We start from the raw sequence: 21,547 nt of genomic DNA on the forward strand, positions 1-21,547 counted from the left end.
TGATAGAGACATACAAGATGATCAGAGGATTAGATAGGGTGGACAGTAGGAGCCTTTTTTCTCGGATGGTGATGGCGAGCACTAGGGGACATAGCTTTAAATTGAGGGGTGATAGATATAAGACAGATGTCAGAGGTAGGTTCTTTACTCAGAGAGTAGTACGGGCATGGAATGCCCTGCCTGCAAAAATAGTAGACTCGCCCACTTTAAGGGCATTTAACTGGTCATTGGATAAACATATGGATGATAATGGAATAGTTTAGGTTAGATGGGCTTCAGATTGGTTTCACAGGTCGGCGCAACATCGAGGGCCGAAGGGCCTGTACTGCGCTGTAATGTTCTATGTTCTATAAAATCCAAAGGGGTTCGACAAATACATTAAAGACAAAAGGGTAAAAAGATCAGCAAGGTCGTCAATGTGTGGAACCACAGGAGATAGGGGAGATACTAAACCAGTATCTTGCATCAGTGTTTACTGTGGAGAAGGATACGGAAGATTGAGAATGTGGGGAAATAAATAGCCAAATCCATATTAAAGAGGTGGTGGTGCTGGACATCTTAAAATGCATAAAGGTGGATAAATCTCCAGGACCTGATCAGATGCACCCTAGAACTCTGAGAAGCTAGGGAAGTGATTGCTGGGCCCCTTGTTGAGAGATTTATATCATTGAAAGCTACAGGTGAGGTGCCGGAAGACTGGAAGTTAGCTAACGTGGTGCCATTATTTAAGAATGGAGGTAAGGAAAAGCCGGGGAACTATGGACTGGTGAGACTGACATTGGTGGTGGGCAAGTTGTTGGAGGGAATCCTGACGGCAGGATTTACAAGTATTTGGGAAAGCAACGACTGATTGGGATAGTCAACATGGCTTTGTGTGAGGGAAATCATGTCTCATTATCTTAAGTTTTTTTGAAGAAGTAACAAAGAGAATTGATGAGGGCAGAGCGGTGGACGTGATTTATATGGACTTCAGTAAGGCATTTGACAAGGATCCTCATGGTAGACTGGTTAGCAAGGTTAGGTCACAAGGAATATAGAGGGAGAACTAGCTATTTGGATACAGACTTGAAGGTGGAAGACAGAGGGTGGTGGTGGAGCATTGCTTTTCAGACTAGTGGCCTGTAACCAGCAATATGCCACAAGGATCGGTGCTGGGTCCACTGCTTTTCATCATTTGTATAATTGATTTGGAAGTGAACATAGGCGATACGGTTAGTAAGTTTGCAGGTGACACCAAAATTGGAGGAGTAGTGGACAGTGAAGAAGGTTACCTCAGAGCACAACTGAATCTTGATGAGATGGGCCAATGGGCCGAGGAGTAACAGGTGGAGTTTAATTTAGATAAACGTGAGGTGCTGTATTTTGGTAAGGCAAATCAGGGCAGACTTATACACTTAGTGGTAAGGTCCTGGGGAGCAAAGAGGCCTTGGAGTGCTGGTTCATAGTCCCTTGAAAGCGGTGTCCCAGGTAGTCAGGGTAGTGAAGAAGGCATTTGGTATGCTTGCCTTTATTGGTCATGCATCGAGTACAGGAGCTGGGAGGTCATGTTGCAGCTGTACAGGACATTAGTCAGGCCACTTTTGGAATGCTGTGTGCAGTTTTGGTCTCCCTGCTATAGGAAGGATGTTGTGAAACTTGAAAGGGATCAGAAAAGATTTACAAGGATGTTGCCAGGGTTGGAGGGTTTGAGCTATAGGGAGTGGCTGTATAGACTGGGACCATTTTCCCTGGAGCATCAAAAGCTGAGGGGTGACCTTCGAGAAATTTATAAAATTATGAGGGATATGGATAAGTTAAATAGACAAGGTCTTTTCCCTGGGGTGGGGGGAGTCCAAAACTAAACGGCATAGGTTTAAGGTGAGCGGGTATAGATTTAAAAGGGGCCTAAGGGGAAACATTTTCCACTCAGAGGGTGGTCAGTGTATGGAATGAGCCTACAAGGCAAGTAGTGGAGGCTGGTACGATTACAACATTTAAAAGGCACTGGATGAGTGTATGAATAGGAAGAGTTTAGAGTTATATGGGTCTACATTTATTTACAATATCTGGTCAGCATGGATGAGTTGGACCAAAGGGTCTGTTACCATGTTCCATCTCTATGACAATGATTGGAAAGCTGCCAATGTGATATGCCTATTCAAAAAGGGAGTGAGGGAAAAAGTGAATTAGCCCAACATCTATTGTTGAAAAACTATTGGAATCAAATATCAAGGAAGGAATAGCAGAACATTTGGAAAATCATAACCTAATCAAGCAGAGTCAGCATGGCTTCATGAAAGGAAAATTGTGTCTGTCTCTAATGTATTAAAGTTTCTCAAGGGGTCTCACACAGAATGGATACAGCAACGTAGGAAAAGGAGTAGGCCATTCAATCCTGAAGCCTGTTCTCCCATTCAATGACAGCATGGCTGATCTGCGGCCTAACTCCATATATCTGCCTTTGGCAGGGGAACCAGTAGATTGTTTATATTTGGATTTTCAAAAGGTTAAGTCAGAAAACAAAAGCTCATGGTGTAGAGCTGGATGAATACAGCAGGCCAAGCAGCATCAGAGGAGCAGGAGGGCTGACGTTTCAGGTCGAGATAGTAGGAACTGCAGATGCTGGAAAATCCGAGACAACAAGGTGCAGAGCTGGATGAACACAGCAGGCGAAGCAGCATCATAGGAGCAGGAGGGCTGACGTTTCAGAAGGGTTGACGTTTCAGAAGGGTCTAGGCCCGAAACGTCAGCCCTCCTGCTCGGCCTGCTGTGTTCATCCAGCTCTGCACCTTGTTGTTTCGGGTCGAGACCCTTCTTCAGAAAAGGGGGAGGGGAAGGGGATTCTGAAATAAATAGGGAGAGAGGGGGAGGCGGATAGAAGATGGATAAAGGAGAAGATAGGTGGAGAGGAGACGGACAGGTCAAAGAGGCGGAGTTGGAGCCAGTAAAGGTGAATGTATGTGGGGAGTTAGGGAGGGGATAGGTCGGTCCAGGGAGGACGGACAGGTCAAGGAGGCGGGATGAGGTTAGTGGGTAGGAGATGGGGGTGGGGTTTGAGGTGGGAGGAATGGTTAGGGAGGCGGGGACGAGCTGGGCTGGTTTTGGGATGCGGTCGGGGGAGGGGAGATTTTGAAGCTTGTGAAGTCGACATTGATACCCTTGGGGCTGCAGGAGTAAGGGATTCTTTTAGGTTGGTGACCTGTGATCAGTGGGATTCTGCAAGAATCAGCACTGAGGCCGCAACTGTTTACAATATATATTAATGACTCAGAGGAAAGGAAATGAGTGTAGTCAAATTTGCAGATGACACAAAAACAGGTGGAAAGGCGAGTTATGAAAATAACCTAGAGAGGCATATTGTTAGATTAAGTAAGTGGACAAAAAGTTAGCAAATGGAGTATAATGTGGGAAATTATGAAGTTGTTCATTTTGGAAAGGAGAACAGAAGGACAGAATGTCATTTAAATGAAGAAAAATTGCACGAAGTTGCAACATAAAGGGACCTGGGAGTACTTGTGCATTAAACAAAGAAGCGAGCATACAAGTGCAGCAGGTAATCAGGAAAACTAAAGAAATGTTGGCCCTTGTTTCAACAGAATTGAAGTAATAGAGTACGGGAGTCTCACTGCAACTGTGAAAGATGCTGGTGAGACCAAATCTGGAGTACTGTGAGCAGTTTTAACCCCCTTATTTGAGGTAAGGTGACATTTCATTGGAGGCAGTTCAGAGAAGGTTCACTTGGATGATCCCTGGTATGGAAGGATTGTCTTATGAGCAAAGGCTAAACAGGTTGGCACTCTACTCACTGGCATTTAGAAGAATGAGAGGTGATCTCATTGAAACAAAGGATTCTTTAGGGCCTTGACAGGGAAAAGTTGAGAGGATGCTTCCCCACCATGGGAGAGTCAAGGACCGTAGGGCACACTCTCAGAATTAAGAGACACCAATTTATGACTAAAATTTGTAGGAATTTCTTCTCCCAGAAGTTTGAAAGTCTTTGGAATTCTTTGCCACAGAGTGATGTGGGAACAGAGTCCTTGTGTATAATTAAGGCCGAAATAGATTCTTGATTAGTCAGGAATCGAGGGTTACAGGGAAAGGACAGGAAAGTAGACGTGAGGAATGTCTGCTCAGCCATGATTCTACTGAATGGTGAAACAGACTCGACAGGCCGATCAGCCTACTTCTTGTCCTATTTCTTATGGTCTTAATGGAAATCACCTGAGATTGGGCTGAGTCAAAAACAGGCCAGAGGGGGTAAAAGCCTTTGCTGAACTTACTACACTAACTATTCGGCTATGAACAGGTATGCTCAGATTTTGATATTTGCAACATTCAACAAAATGTTTACATGAATTGCTTCCTGGTTTTGATCTGGAACAAGCAACAGAGGGGCCAGGTTCAAATCCTTCCAAGAAAACAGAATAGAATAATTAGGTAAATTATGGCCTTGCACTGGAAAATATCCTCATGAAAACTTCCAGATCATCATGAAACGGGGTAGGCTGATCAAGCTCTCAAGCCTACCCTATCATTCTAGGCCAACGGATTCTTAAGGGGATTTGTCAGGGAAATGCTGTGAGGATGTTTCCCCTCATCTGAGAGTCAAGGGACAAGAAGGCATAGTCTCGGAATTAAGAGGCACCAATTTAAGACCGAGATGAGGAGGAATTTCTTCTCCCAGAAGGTTAAGACTTTTTGGAAGTTTTTGGAATTCCTTGCCACATCCCTGCACAATCTCCAAATTCATTAATATTATTAGCCTCCAAAAACCTATTCAATGATTGTCCTTCCACAGTGCTCTGGGGTGAAGAATTCCAACAATTCACCACCTCCTGAGTAAGGAAATTCCTTCTTTCATCAGTCCGAAACGGCCTACCCTTTATCCTGGGTCACTAATGTCCTCAGGAAAGGAAATGCTACTCCCAACTGATCTGGCTGACACATGGTTCCAATGTCATACATGGTTGATACTTAATGCCCTTGAGGATCCCAGCAGCCCTCAGGAATTGAGGTAGATGGTAATCTTTGCTTCATTTCCTTCTCAGGATGTGAACAAAGCCAAAATTTATCGCCCAGATAATTGTTCTTGAGAAAATGGTGATGTTGCAGTTTATGTGAAGGAGGGACACGTGCAATGCTGTTAGGGAGGGAGTACCAGGATTCTGATCCAGTGACACTGAAGGAACAGCAATATATTTCCAAATTTTTTTTATTCACTCGTGGACATGGGCCTCACTGGTTGGCTAGTATTTAGTACCCTTTCAGAAGGTCATCTTGAGCTGCCTCTTTGAAGTGCTGCAGTCCACCTGCTGTAGGTAGATCCACAATGCCCTTAAGGGAGGAAATTCCAGGATTCTGACCTGGCCATATATTGCCAAGTCAGGATGATGAATGGCTTGGAATGGAACTTGCAGGTGATACTGTTCCCAAGTACCTGCTGCCCTTGTCCTTCTAAATGGAAGCCTTTGTGGATTTGGAAGGAGCTGTCTGAGGATCTTTGGTGAACAAGATGCAGTGCATCTTGTAGATAGTACACACTGCTGCTACTGAGCGTCAATGGTGGATGTGGTGCAATCAAATGGCTGCTTTGCCTTGAATGGTGTCAAGCTTCTTGAGTGTTGCTGGAGCTGCACCCATCCAGGCAGTGGGGGAGCATTCCATCACACTCCGGACTTGTCCCTTGTAGATGGTGGACAGGCTTTGGGAAGTCATGAGGTGAGTTACTCGCTGCAGTATTTCTTGTCTCTGACCTGCTCTTGTAGCCACTTTATGTGGCAAGTCCAGTTGAGTTTCTGATCAATGGTAACCCCAAGTATGTTGCTAGTAAGGGATTTGGTGATGGTAACACCACTGAAAGTCAAGGGGTAATGGTTAGATTGTCACTTATTGGAGGTGGTCACAGCCTGGCTTTTGCATGGCACAAATGTTACTTGCCACTTGTCAGCCCAAGCCTGGATATTGTCCAGATCTTGTTGCATTTGATTTGCATTGGTTCATGTCTTACCAACTTGATAGAATTCTTTGAGGAAGTGACAAAGTTGATAGATGAGGGAAGGGCTGTAGATGTCATATACATGGACTTCAGTAAGGCGTTTGATAAGGTTCCCCATGGTAGACTGATGGAGAAAGTGAAGTCCCATTGGATCCAGGGTGTACAAGCTAGATGGATACAGAACTGGCTGGGCAACAGGAGACAGAGAGTTGTAGTGGAAGGGAGCTTCTCAAAATGGAGAACTGTGACCAGTGGTGTTCCACAGGGATCCGTGTTGGGACCACTGTTGTTTGTGATATACATAAATGATCTGGAGGAAGGTATAGATGGTCTGATTAGCAAGTTTGCAGATGATACTAAGATTGGTGGAATAGCAGATAGTGAAGGGGGCTGTTGGAGAATGCAGCAGAATATAGATAGATTGAAGAGTTGGGTGGAGAAATGGCAGATGGAGTTCAATCCAGGCAAATGCGAGGTGATGCATTTTGGAAGATCCAATTCAAGAGCGAACTATACGGTAAATGGAAAAGCCCTGGGGAAAATTGATGTACAGAGAGATCTGGGTGTTCAGGTTCATTGTAATCTGAAGGTGGCAATGCAGGTCGATAGAGTGGTCAAGAAGGCATACGGCATGCTTTCATTCAGCGGACAGGGTATTGAGTACAAGAGTTGGCAGGTCATGTTACAGTTGTATAGGACTTTGGTTCGACCACACTTGGAATACTGCATACAGTTCTGGTCGCCACATTACCAAAAGGATGTGGATGCTTTGGAGAGGGTGCAGAGGAGGTTTACCAGGATGTTGCCTCATATGGAGGGCGCTAGCTATGAAGAGAGGTTGAGTAGATTAGGATTATTTACATTAGAAAGATGGAGGTTGAGGGGAGACCTGATTGAGGTCTACAAAATCATAAGAGGTATAGACAGGCTGGATAGCAAGAAGCTTTTGCCCAGAGTGGGGGACTCAATTACTAGGGGTCACGATTTCAAGGTGAGAGGGGAAAAGTTTAAGGGAGATATGCGTGGAAAGTTCTTTATGCAGAGGGTGGTGGGTGCCTGGAATGCGTTGCCAGCGGAGGTGGTAGAGGCAGTCATGATAATGTCATTTAACATGTATCTAGACAGATACATGAATGGGCAGGGAGCAGAGGGATACAGATCTTTGGAAAATAGGCAACAGGTTTAGATAGAGGATCTGGATCAGCACAGGCTTGGAGGGCCAAAGGGCCTGTTCCTGTGCTGTAATTTTCTTTGTTCTTGTTCTTTGAACATGGACTGCTTCAGTATCTGAGGAGTTGCGAATGGTGCTGAACATTGTGCAATCATGGGCAAACATCCCCACTTCTGACCCTATGATGGAGGGAGGATCATTGATGAAGCAGCTGAAAATGGTTGGGACGAGGACACTCCCCTGAGGAACTCCTGCAGAGAAGTCCTGGAGCTGAGATGACTATCCTCTAACAACCACAACCATCTTCCTATGTGCCAGGTATGACTCCAACCAGCAGAGGGTTTGCCCCTGATATCCATTTATTGCAATTTTGCTAGGGGTCCTTGGTGACACTGTTGAATGCAGCCTTGATGTCAAGGGCTGTCATTCTCACTTCACCTCTGGAAGTCAGGATAATGAGTGGCATGAACAGAAATTTGCAGGTGGTGGCACTCCCAGGTCACATTGCTTGGGAGCTTCTTAGCTGTGGTAATGGTGAGAGCTATTACAGTGACCTTGGAAAAATTGCTGTGGTAGACAGTACATGCTGGAGGCACAGTTGAAGGAGGTGATGAAAGTAGATTATTTTGGATTCTGCACAACAGTATAAACACTGAATATCTTTGAGAATGAGAGGCCCACCCTTACACAATCCTGAGTGCTCTTGCCTCCAAGCTTTCATTTCAGCTATAACATTCTGCGGGGCACAGGCAAATCACTCCAAGGCAGCAGGAAATTTCGCTTTCAGAAACTGTATGAGTCAGAGAAAGGAAGTTTACTGTGCAGATTCCAGAACTTGTATTACTGGCTTGGTGATCAATATTTGCTCACTTTGGCAGAAGAGTATGACATGTCTGAAGGAGAAGAGAGGTGAGGATTCCTGTGCTGGTGACAATAGTAAAACAAAAAAAAAAGTGAGTCATACACAATTATACGATTACACTGCAGAGATTAGTCAAAGTCTGCAGTCCCTGCACACGGTGAACTCACACACGGCAAGAATATCTGCAGACCCGGACTTTAGCTCGGACAGTTTGGCAATTTGAAAACCAGTCTAAACAATACATAATTGGTAATTTGAAAAGCCCCTCAAGACAATTATGGGTTGAGCAACAGTTCTAGCCAACAAAACCCACTTTCCACAAAAAACAAGATTATAAAACTAATTTAAATAAATCTGGTAATTCATCGGCCTGCACAGAAAAAACGATCAAAAACCTGTTGCTGTGTTCTAAAAATCATTGCTGGATCACTGGTGCCCTTCAGAGAAAGGAAACGACAATTGCACCTGAACTGAAACTGGCACGGTGACTCAGTGGTTAGCACTGTTCCCTCACAGCACCAGGGTCCCGGGTTCGATTCCACCCTTGGGCGGCCGAGTCTGTACAGTGTTTGCGTGAATTTCCTCCGGATGCTCCGGTTTCCTCCCACAGTCCAAAGAGGTGCAGGTCAGGTGGATTGGCCATGCTAAATTGCCCATAGTGTCTAAAGATGTGCAGATCATGTGGATTAACCATGGGAAACACAGGTTTACAGGGATAGGGCTGGGGGGGGTGGGATGCTCTTTGGACAGTCGGTGTGGACTCAATGGGCCAAATGGCCTGCTTTCACACTGTAGGGATTCTATGATCCCAATCCTACGCTGTGTGCTTCTGTGTGCCTCTGAGATACACATACAGGCTGATTATTTGCTCACCCTGAATAAATTAAAGAAATAACCTCAGCCCAAGCAGAGTAGATTGGGAGAAACTGGTGTCACTGATGATGGGATCATGAACGAAAGATTTGAAGTAATAAGGCAAAGAAGTGAAAGTGATCTGACAAAAAGCTTTTTCATGCAGGGAGTGGTTCAGGTCTGCTTGAGTGCATGTTGGAGGCTGATTCAATTGAGGCTTTGAAAAGGAAATTGGATTTTTTTAAAATCAAGCTGTTCAGATATATTATGACACTTGTAATGGCGCAAGTGGGGCTTGAATCCAGACCTTCTGACCCACAGATAGGAGCATGACCACTGCACTGCAAGGTTATTTGAAATGGAAGAACGCACAAGGTTATGGGGAGAAGGCAAAAAAAAATGGCACTTAATGGGAATTTTGTTTCGTGAGCCCATATACACATAATGGGCCATCTTTCATCTGAGATAAATGCAAAAGTGTACACAGTACTATTTTGAAGAGGATCAGTAATACTCTTATCCTTTAACACAAGGCTGTAAAATCTAGATCAATTAGTTTTGCAAAACTTCAAGGCTATTTTGTCTCCAGTAGAACACTTCAAACATAACCCACTGGCAAAATCGCACATTGGAACGTGCTGATGGTGAAAAGAGTTACACAAATGTTTGTCAGTCACATGCTTACATCATCATGGAACCAATTAACAACTCCCCTCCCATTACTTTTTCATATCCTGATGTCATACTGACTGGTCACCAGCTCAACAATAAACACTGAGTGAACTAGTTTGATGCTTATTTTTTTTTGTCCTTTATAGCTTTAAAAAAGATGGCCAGAAGAGCCAGTGTAAATCTTATCGGTCACATGGTCATGCCAGGTTACTTCAGGAAGGTCAGCAAGTTTCAGCCCAACAATTAAGTCCAGCATTCACTGCAGCGCCATCATTCTCTGTGCATAACTTAAAAATTGTTTCCTTGACACCCATTAACATTCTCCTAGTGAAGGAGATGAAGTGACTGCCCTAAAACCACAATCTAAACTGATTCTCAGGTGCAGTCATGGGCAATTACGCACCATCAAATTGGTCACTGTTCAGATTTTGCCCAGTTGGTTGTATGTTAAAGATCGTGGGGCATATTTTCAGGATAAACTAGATTTCTTCCCAGTTTCCGAGCCAACATTCCCCTTTCAATCAACAGCAGTTCATTTGCAATGCGGTCACAGCATGTACATAAAGCGCCAACTACATCTGCCAACACAACAACCAATTCAGTTCAGGCAAGCAGGGAGGGGAGCTGGTCTAAAAGGAAGGGAGAAATACAGCGGTATGCAGGAGAGTATGGCCAACAGCCAACAGGTCAGGAAGGGGTGGGCCCTACAGCGAGACAAAATGAGAGAGAGTGAGCATTTCGAGGAAGTGAACAAGGGGGAAAAGCAGAAGTCAATAGGATCAGTGGACCAGGAGAGGAAGGAGCCATGAGCTGCAGTGTAGGGGGAATGGCAGCCAGAGAATGGGTGGGTTGCTGCAGGGGGGCTATGGTTGATGAGGCAGGGAAGCAGAGCACAGGGAAGAGGAGCAAATGAGAACATCAATCTTGAGTTAACTCATTTGTCGAATAACAGTTAAGGCTACAATTAGCCTCAGGACAACTGGGCTACTGGATAGAAGAGCCAGGTTCTACTGCCATAACTATCCCACACTCTGACAGGCTACATGAACTAGAACTTCAGCACAGCCTATCGCAGCTAAACCAATCCAAATGAAGCCTACGGCCTGGACTATCTACCCCTTATCCTATGGAAATTGCAAATGAATCCCTTTTCCTTAAAGGATAAGCATTCTTTCCCCGATAGTTCCAGTGACAAAGAATTTCATAGTCCAATAACAGTGAAGCAATTTCTCCTCACTACTCACTTTCTCCAGCCGATGTCCCCTCACCACTAACTCCCTAAGCAAAGAAAAGAGTGAATAAAGAAAGACCATGTTAAAACCAGTTGTACTTAAACACTCTCCAAAACATCCTCCCAGTCTTCTCAGTTTGTGAGAATGGTTTTGGTATCTCACGTTTCGGTCTAGTACCATGGGAACATGCAAAGGAAGAGAGTAATTGTTAAAACCCCGAGTAAAAGACAGATACCTGAGACATTCAGTCCACAGGAGGTTTACTCCTTACCAAATCGGTAAATAAATCCAGTTGTGCACATTAGGAAAGGTTCAGCCTGATCTTCAGAAATTCAGTCGCACAGAACAGCTTTGTAAATAAACGAGTGAAATCAAAATCTTCCAGAAAGCAGAATGAGTGCCGTCATTCCCTGCCTTAGAGCAACAAGCTTGTGTCGACAATTCAGCTCACAGGCTGATGATTCAGAGGTTGTGACTAATACTCACCAGCACACACACACACACACACACTCAGAGAGAGAGGAGTAAACACATACGCAGACAAACAGACACACAAATAGCTCAACACAGACACACAGACCAAGACAGACACAAACAGATCATCAGAGGACAAAATAGACAGACATACAAACAGATCCCACACACACATTAACACAAACAGTCCCACGTACGCAGACACAGCTTAGCAGAGGCCCACAAATATACAGCTTAACATGCGCCCACACAGTCACAGACAAATATCTGGTCACTATAGGGACAGCAATGAACAAAGTAAGATGCAGAATTGGCCCTAATCTCGGAGTTCTACTAAAAAGAATTGCAACAAGAAAAAAAATCATCACACCAGGAAATGATAAAGAAAAGGCTCGCGCTTTTATATTGATCCATTCAGCATGTCACAAAGGGTTTCACAGCCAATGAATTTCTTCTGATCATTTTGTCATTTTAGTCATTCAGGATGTGGGCATCTTGGTAAGGCCAATACTTACTTTTCATCCCTAATTATACTGAAAAAAGTCACCGGAAATACGGCAGTCAATTTGTGCCCAGCGAACTCCCACAAAGAGCAATATGAGAATAACCAGATGATTTGTTTGAGTGGTTGTGGTTGGATGATAAATAGTACTCAGGTCATTGGGAAGAACCTGTCTATTCTTAATCAAATAATATAGTGTAGGAGTAGCCATTCAGCACATCATGCCTGTATGGATTCTCTGAAATAGCAATCCAATTAGACTCACCCCTGCATTTTTCCTTGGAGTCCAACAAATTTTTCTTCATTTATCCAATTGCCTTTTGAAATTTTCTCTTGAACCCACTTCTACTGCCCATTCAAGCACTATATTTTAGAACATACCTCATTCTATCAAATTGTTTTTCTTCATGTTCCACCCAGTTATTTTGCCAATTATCTTCAATCTATCCATGCAAATTCCAGTAGTGGGAAACTTGATAAACAATTTCTCCTTGTATCAAAATAACTGAAAGCCTTCATAATTTACAGCACCTCATTCAAACCTCCATAATCTTCTCAGAGTACAATCCTAGCTTCTTCCCCACCTAACCGAAATCTCTTATCCCTGATATTTTGGGAGGGGCGTTGTCCAGCTGAGGTTATTAAAGTTTCCAGAACAAGTAATAGGATACAGAATGGAAAGGGTCAGGAATTTAACTTTAGCCACAGCAGATGATAGAACAACTATGAGAAGGGGGATAGTCAACGCAGGACTGAGGGCATCGAACTTAAATGCACACAGTACACAATACAAGGTAAATGAGCTTGTCGTGCAGATTGAAATTCGCAGATATGATGTTGGTGATATCACAGAGACATGGCTGCACGGTGATCAGAGCTGGAAATTAAATATCCAAGGATACATGCCCTATCGAAAGGACCAGAAGATTGGAAGTGGGGAGTGTGGGGATGCCTTGTTAGTAAGAAATGAAACTGAGTCAATATCAAGAAGCGATATAGAAGGATGAGGTGGAATCTGATTGAAATTTACAGAATACTGAGAGGCCTGGATAGAGTTAACATGATGAAGATGCTTTCACCAGTACAAGAGACTAGGATCTAAGGTCACAGCCTCAGAGTGAAGGGACTGCTCGTTAGAACTGAGATGAACAGGAATTTATTCAGCCAGAGGGTGGTGAATCTGTGGAACTCACTGCCACAGAGGGCTGTGGAGGTCAAGTTACGGTGCATCTTTAAGACAGAGTTAGATAGGTTCTTGATTGGTAAGAGGATCAAGGGTTATGAGGAGAAGGCATAAGAATGAGACTGAGGAACATATCAACCATGATCAAATAGTGGAGCAGACCTGATTGGCTGAATGGCCTAATTAAGAATGGTCTTATGGACTCATAGGCTCTACAAGTAGACTCCTTCCATTTCTGCAGGGTAGACAAAGATCAGCAGCAAGAAAATGCTAAACAGGAGTGGTAAAAACTCTGCCCATAATTGACTATGTTCTTCAATTTGAAATTGTTGGAAATGTAACCATCAAATTGCGCAGAGTACTGTACATTGTTCCAGATGAGACGAAGGAGCTTTGATGGATGGTCGGTTCTCTCCATAATCCTGTGGAGTCCTGCTCTGCTGACTTGCAGAATGGCTTAATGAGATCTACAAATCGGTAAACAGCTATGACTTGTTCCCTGCATTCCTCTTTGGGTGCACTCAGTCTGCAAAAGATGGCATCTTTCAATAACAGCCTTCCATGCGACACAAATAATGTGTTAGGCCGAAGGGCCTGTTTCCACACTGTAGGGATTCTATTCTATTCTATCTCTCCTCAAATATGGAGGCCAAAATTTAAGAGTTTTCCAGTGTGACAGCATAAAAGGCCTGAGGACTTCGCTTTCTTCTCCTCCAATCCTCTTCTAATTAAGGCCAGCATACCATTTGACTCCCTAATTGCTTGCTGTAACTTTTTATTCCTGAAGTCTTTGAGGAAGTAACGAGCAGGGTAGACCAAGGAGAGCCAATGGATGTTATCTACCTGGACTTCAAGAAGACCTTTGATAAGGTGCCACACAGGAGGCTGCTGAGTAAGATAAGGGCCCACAGTGTTGGAGGCAAGATGCTAGCATGGATAGAAGACTGGCTGTCTGGCAGAAAGCAGAGTGTCGGGTAAAGGGATCTTTCTCAGGATGGAAGCTGATGACAAGTGGTGTTCCGCAAGGGTCAGGCTGGGACCACAACTTTTCCCTTTATACATTAATGATCTCGATGAAGGAACTGTGGGCATTCTGGCTAAGTTTGCAGACGATATAAAGATAGGTGGAGGGACAGGTAGTACTGAGGACGTGGGGAGGCTTCAGAAGGATTTGGACAGGTTAGGAGAGTGGGCAAAGAAGTGGCAGATGGAGTACGTGGGAAAGTGTGAGGTCATGCACTTTGGTAAGAAGAATAAAAGCATGGACTATTTTCTAAATGGGGAGAAAATTCAGAAGTCTGAAGTGCAAAGAGACTTGGGAGATCTAGTCCAGGATTCTCTCAAGGTAAACTTGCAGGTTGAGTCAGTAGTCAGGAAGGCAAATGCAATGTTGGCATTTATTTTAAGAGGACTTGAATATGAAAGCAGGGATGTACTACTGAGGCTTTATAAGGGTCTGGTCAGGCCACATTTTGTGTGCAGGTTTGGGCCCCATATCTCAGGAAGGATATACTGGACCCAGAGCATGTTCAGAGGAGGTTCATGAGAATGGTCCCAGGAATGGAAAGCTTAACATATGAGGAATTTTTGAGGATTCTGGGACTATACTCATTGGAGTTTAGAAGGATGAGGGGGGATCTAATTGAAACTTTCAGAATACTGAATGGCCTGGACAAAATGGATGTTGGGAAGATGGTTTAGATATTTCAGTAAGATCAGGGAAGGTGGTAAAAGAGGGGGAGGTGTGGCATTGTTAGTCAAGGACAGTATTACGGTGGCAGAAAGGACATTTGATGACAACTCGTCTACTGAAGTAGTATGGGCTGAGGTTAGAAACAGGAAAGGAGAGGTCACCCTGTTGGGAGTTTTCCATAGGCCTCTGAAAAGTTCCAGAGATGTAGAGGAAAAGATTGCAAAGATGATTCTGGATAGGAGCGAAAGTAACAGGGTAGTTGTTATGGGGGACTTTTACTTTCCAAATATTGACTGGAAACGCTATAGTTCGAGTAATTCAGATGGGTCAGTTTTTGTCCAATGTGTGCAGGAGGGTTTCCTGACACAGTATGTAGATAGGCCAACAAGAGGCAAGGCCACATTGGATTTGGTACTGGGTAATGAACCAGGCCAGGTGTTAGATTTGGAGGTAGGTGAGCACTTTGGTGATAGTGACCACAATTCGGTTACGTTTACTTTAGCGATGGAAAGGGATAGGTATATACCGCAGGGCAAGAGTTATAGCTGGGGGAAAGGCAATCATGAGGCGATTAGGCAAGATTTAGGATGCATAGGATGGAGAAGGGAACTGCAGGGGCTGGGCACAATTGAAATGTGGAGCTTGTTCAAGGAACAGCTACTGCGTGTCCTTGAGAAGTATGTACCTGTCAGGCAGGGAGGAAGTGGTCGAGCGAGGGAACCGTGGTTTACTAAAGAAGTTGAATCTCTTGTCAAGAGGAAGAAGGAGGCTTATGTAGAGATGAGGCGTGAAGGCTCAGTGAGGGCGCTTAAGAGTTACAAGTTAGCCAGGAAGGACCTAAAGAGAGAGCTAAGAAGAGCCAGGAGGGGACATGAGAAGTCTTTAGCAGGTAGGATCAAGGAAAACCCGAAAGCTTTCTATAGGTATGTCAGGAATAAAAGAATGACGAGAGTAAGCTTGGGGCCGGTCAAGGACAGTAGTGGGAAGTTGTGCGTGGAGTCCGAAAACATAGGAGAGGCCCTAAATGAATATTTTTCGTCAGTATTCACACAGGAAAAAGACAATGTTGTCGAGGAGAATACTGAGATACAGTCTATTAGACTAGACGGGATTGAGGTTCATAAGGAGGAAGTGTTAGCAATTCTGGAAGGTGTGAAAATAGATAAGTCCCCTGGGCCGGATGGGATTTATCCTAGGATTCTCTGGGAACTAGAGAGGAGATTGCAGAGCCTTTGGCTTTGATCTTTATGTCGTCATTGTCTTCAGGAATACTGCCAGAAGACTGGAGACTAGCAAATGTTGTCCCCTTGTTCAAGAAGGGGTGCAGAGACAACCCTGGTAATTATAGACCAGTGAGCCTTACTTCGGTTGTGGGTAAAGTGTTGGAAACGATTATAAGAGATAGGATTTATAATCATCTAGAAAGGAATAATTTGATTAGGGATAGTCAACACGGTTTTGTGAAGGGTAGGTCGTGCCTCACAAACCTTATTGAGTTCTTCGGGAAGGTGACCAAACAGGTGGAGGAGGGTAAAGCGGTTGATGTGGTGTATTTGGATTTCAGTAAAGCGTTTGATAAGGTTCCCCATGGTAGGCTATTGCAGAAAATACGGAGGCATGGGATGGAGGGTGATTTAGCGGTCTGGATCAGAAATTGGCTCGCTGGAAGAAGACAGAGGGTGGTGGTTGATGGGAAATGTTCATCCTGGAGTTCAGTTACTAGTGGTGTACCGCAAGGATCTGTTTTGGGACCACTGCTGTTTGTCATTTTTATAAATGTCCTGGATGAGGCCGTAGAAGGATGGGTTAGTAAATTTGCGGATGACACCAAAGTTGGTGGAGTTGTGGATAGTGCGAAGGATGTTGCAGGTTACAGAGGGACATAGATAAGCTGCAGAGCTGGGCTGAGAGGTGGCAAATGGAGTTTAATGCGGAAAAGTGTGAGGTGATTCACTTTGGAAGGAGTAACAGGAATACAGAGTACTGGGCTAATGGTAAGATTCTTGGTAGTGTGGATGAGCAGAAAGATCTCGGTGTCCATGTGCATAGATCACTGAAAGTTGCCACCCAGGTTGATAGCATTGTTAAGAAGGAGTACAGGATGTTAGGTTTTATTGGTAGAGGGATTGAGTTTCGGAGCCATGAGGTCATGTTGCAGCTGTACAAAACTCTGGTGCGGCCGCACTTGGAGTATTGCGTACAGTTCTGGTCACCGCATTATAGGAAGGATGTGGAAGCATTGGAAAGGGTGCAGAGGAGATTTACCAGGATGTTGCCTGGTATGGAGGGAAGGTCTTATGAGGAAAGGCTGAGGGTCTTGAGGCTGTTTTCGTTAGAGAGAAGAAGGTTAAGAGGTGACTTGATAGAGACATACAAGATGATCAGAGGATTAGATAGGGTGGACAGTGGGAGCCTTTTTCCTCGGATGGTGATGGCTAGCACGAGGGGACATAGCTTTAAATTGAGGGGCGATAGATATGGGACAGATGTCAGAGGTAGGTTCTTTACTCAGAGAGTAGTAAGGGTGTGGAATACCCTGCCTGCAAAAATAGTAGACTCGCCCACTTTAAGGGCATTTAAATGGTCATTGGATAAACATATGGATGATAATGGAATAGTTTAGGATAGATGGGCTTCAGATTGGTTTCACAGGTCGGCGCAACATCGAGGGCCGAAGGGCCTGTACTGCGCTGTAATGTTCTATGTTCTATGATGCTTCCATTGGTAGGAGAGTCTAGGACCCGAGGGCACAGCCTTAGACTAAAGAGAAGACCTTTTAGAACAGAGATAAGGAGAAACTTCTTCATCCAGAGAGTGGTGAATCTATGGAATTCACTGCCACAGAAGGCTTGGAGGCCAGGTCATTGAGTATATTTAAGACTTAGATAGGTTCTTGATTATCAAGGGGATCAAGGGTTTCGGGGAGAAAGCAGGAGAATGGGGTTGAGGAACTCATCAGCCATGATTGAAAGGTGGAGCAGACTCGATGGGCCGAATGGCCTAATTTCTGCTCCTATGTCTTAAGTCCATTACTATCCTCATTGTTTATTACATTTCAGAGTTCAGCAAATCATCAGCAAATTTGGAAATGTGTTCTACATCAAATCCAGATCATACATTAAAGAGAATTACACCGAACTGATTCCTGGGGAAAACCACAGATTTTGTTCAAATCTGAACACAACTGGTCTCTGTTTTATGCCATGTAGCTAATTTTATATCCGTACAGTAATTGTCCCTTCATTGCAATGGGTTTTAATTTTTCTTGTTCATGGCATCCACATTGCAAGCATTAATTGCCACTTATAATTAACCTGATTTTGCAAGTCTATGAAGTGGCATTTTGAAAGTTAATATTTACAATAATAACAGAAGATGCAGGTTCCAAGGAAGGGTCACCAGACCCAAAACATTAACTGATTTGTCTTCACAGACCTTCTGGGCTTTTCCAGCAACTGCTGTTTTTGTTCCTGATTTACAGCATCCACAGTTCTTTTGGTTTTTATTTACAATATTAATCCTCCCTCGTTCCTTATTTCACAAAGCTAGCCAAATACAATATGCCTTTCAGAAATCATGCTTTTATTTATTATTAACCAGTACTTTGGCAAGTGCCAAGTTATTTTATCCTAGATTATTGTCTTGAAAGTTTTCCCTCATAAATGACCTTAGGCTGATTGGTTTGTCCCTGCCAGAATTAACCCCCTCCCATTTTGAAGAGGAGTGTAACATTTTCAACTCTTTGATCCTCTGACACAACTCCCTTTCCAGGAAAGATTGGAAGGTTGTGGCCAAAATCTGCAAAACTTACACTCTTCTTTCTCCAGCAACTGTGGCTGGACTGTTTAAGTCAGCATTGCTGACTTTCAAAGTTCTTTCACTATTATGTTAAGGGCTCAATCTTCATAAATAAAGTTTGCTGCTGTTTATTTTTGTTTGATCAAACTTGTCCACTGCTTCTTCCTTTACTGTGACATGGTGACCTCTTTCTCAACTGAACACAGATGCAAACAATTTGTTCAGTGCTTCAGTGATACTTCTACAAAATCATTGTTTTTAGTCCCCACTGCATCTCATCCTTCCATTCAATTACTTCTTTTTGATTTATATGTTAATTAAGGCCTTCGGGTTCTTTAATCCACTAAATATACTCACTCACACTGTTTGTTCCTTTTATTTCTTTTCTCAGTTCTTCTTTTAGACTACAGTCATAGAGTAATACAGCATGGAAACAGGCCCTTTAGCCCAAACTGGTCCATGCTGACTATGGTGCCCACTCAGCTAGTTCCAATTGCCCACATTTGGTCCATATCCCTCTAGACCCTTCCCATCCATGTACCTATCCAAATGATTTTTAAATATTGCTATTGTACCTGCCTCAACCACTTTCTCTGGCAGCCCGTTCCATACACGCACCATTCTCTGCGTGAAGAAGTTGCCCCTCTGGTCCTTCTTAAACCTTTCTCCTCTCACCTTAAACCTATGCCTTATGGTTTTCAATTCCCCCATCCCTGGGAAAAAGACTATATGTATTCATCCTATCTATGTCCCGCATGATTTTATACACCTCTATAAAGTTGCCCCTCATTCTCCTACACTCTAAGAAATGAAGTCCTAACCTGGCCAACCTCTCCCTATAACTCGGGTCTACTAGACCTGGCAACATCCTCATACATGTGCTTTGCACACTCTCCAGTTTAACTATGTCTTTCCTATAAAAGAGTGACCAAAACCGTACACAACATTCCAAGTGCGGCCTCACCAACAACTCATACAATGATAATGTAACATCCCATCTCCTATTCTCAATGCCTCGACTGACGAAGGCCAGCATGCTAAATATGCCTTCTTCACCACCTTGTCCACCTGTGACGCCGTTTTCAACAAACTATGTACTTGTACTCCTAACTCCCTCTGTTCCCCAATACTGCTCAGGACCTTACCATTTATTGTACAAGTCCTATCTTGGTTTGACTTTCTAAAATGCAACACTTCACACTTATCAGTATTGAATTTCATCCACTGCCCTACCCTCATCTATCCTCTTGGTTACCTCTTCGAAAAAAAGATTTGTCAGACATGACTACCCACACACAAGTCTATGCTAACAATCCCTAATCAGACCTTGACTATACAAATATTGGTTGATCCTGTCCCTCAGTATCCTCTCCAATAATCTGCCTATCACTGATGTCAGGTTCACTCACCTGTAGTTCCCTGGCTTGTCTTTGCTATCTTTCTTAAACAGCAGAACAACATTAGCCACCCTCCAGTCTTCTGGAACTTCACCAGTGGCTAAAGATGAGGCAAAAAAATTTCTGCAAGGGCCTCTGCAATTTCTTCCCTAGCCTCCCACAATGTCTGAGGATGGACTTGATCAGGCCCAGGGGATTTATCCACCTTAATGCACTTTAAGGCTGCAAACACCTCCTCTCTGGTAATATGTATGCAATCCAAAACGTCCCCACTTGTTTCTCTTATTTCCTTAGCATCAATGATTCTCTCCTTGGTAAACACTGAGCAGAAATATACATTAAAAATCGCCCCCATCTCCTGTGGCTCCACACATAGACAGCCATGCTGACCTTTAAGGGGACCTATTGTCTCCCTAGCCGCCCTCTTATTCCTAATTTAGCTATAGAACTTCTTGGAATTATCTTTACCTTATCTGCCAGATTCATCTCACACCCTGTTTTTGCTCTTCTGATTTCCCTCTTAAATGTGTTCCTACACTTTTTACAGTTATCTAGGGATTCACTTGAGCCCAATAACTTAAACCCAATGTATGCCTTCTTCTTTTTCCTGACAGAGTTTCAATATCGTTTGGCAATGATCTTTGCGTCCTCACTGTCCACTGGAGTAGTACCAGAAGATTGGAGGGTGGCAAATGTCATTCCCTTGCTCAAGAAAGGGAACAGGGATAATCCTGGAAATTACAGACCAGTCCGTCTTTCTTCTGTGGTGGGCAAATTATTGGAGAGGATTCTGAGAGATAGTATTTATGATTATTTGGAAAAGCACAGTTTGAATAGAAATAGTCAGCATGGCTTTGAGAGGGGCAGGTCATAATTCACAAGCCTTACAGAATTCTTTGAGAATGTGACAACACACATCGATGAAGGTAGAGCAGTGAATGTGGTGTACATGGATTTTAGCAAGGCATTTGATAAGGTTCCACACGGTAGGCTCATTTAGAAAGTAAGGAAGCATGGGATTCAGGAAATTTGGCTGTCTGGATAAAAAAACTGGCTGTCCAATAGAAGACAGAGGGTGATCGTCGATGGAAAGTATTCAACCTTGTGCTTGGTGACCAGTGGTGTTCCGCAGGGATCTGTTCTGGGACCTCTGCTCTTTGTGATCTTTATAAAATGACTTGGATGAGGAAGTGGAAGAGTGGGTTAGTAAGTTTGCCAATGACACAAAGGTTGGTGGAGTTGTGGACAGCGTGGAGGGCTGTTGTAGGCCGCAACGGGACATTGACAGGATGCAGAGCTGAGCAAAGAAGTGGCAGATGGAATTCAACCCAGAAAAGTGTGAAGTGATTCATTTTGGAAGGTCAGATTTGAATGCAGAATACAGGGTTAATGGCAGGATTCTTGGCAGTGTGGGGGAACAAAGGGATCTTGGGGTCCACGTCCATAGATCCCTCAAAGTTGCTACCCAAGTTGATAGGGTTATAAAGAAGGCATATGGTGTGTTGGCTTTCATTGACAGGGGAATTGAGTTTAAGAGCCATGAGGTAATGCTGCAGCTCTATAAAACTCTGGTTAGACCACACTTGGAATATTATATTCAGTTCTGGTCACCTCATTATAGGAAAGATGTGGAAGCTTTAGAGAGGGTGCAGAGGAAATTTACCAGGATGCTGCCTGGACTGGAGGGCAGGTCTTATGAGGAAAGATTGATGGAGCTGGGGCTTTCCTCATTGGAGC

This window comes from Rhincodon typus, chromosome 4 (genome assembly GCF_021869965.1).
Source record: "Rhincodon typus isolate 14 chromosome 4, sRhiTyp1.1, whole genome shotgun sequence".
Classification (NCBI taxonomy): Eukaryota; Metazoa; Chordata; class Chondrichthyes; order Orectolobiformes; family Rhincodontidae; genus Rhincodon; species Rhincodon typus.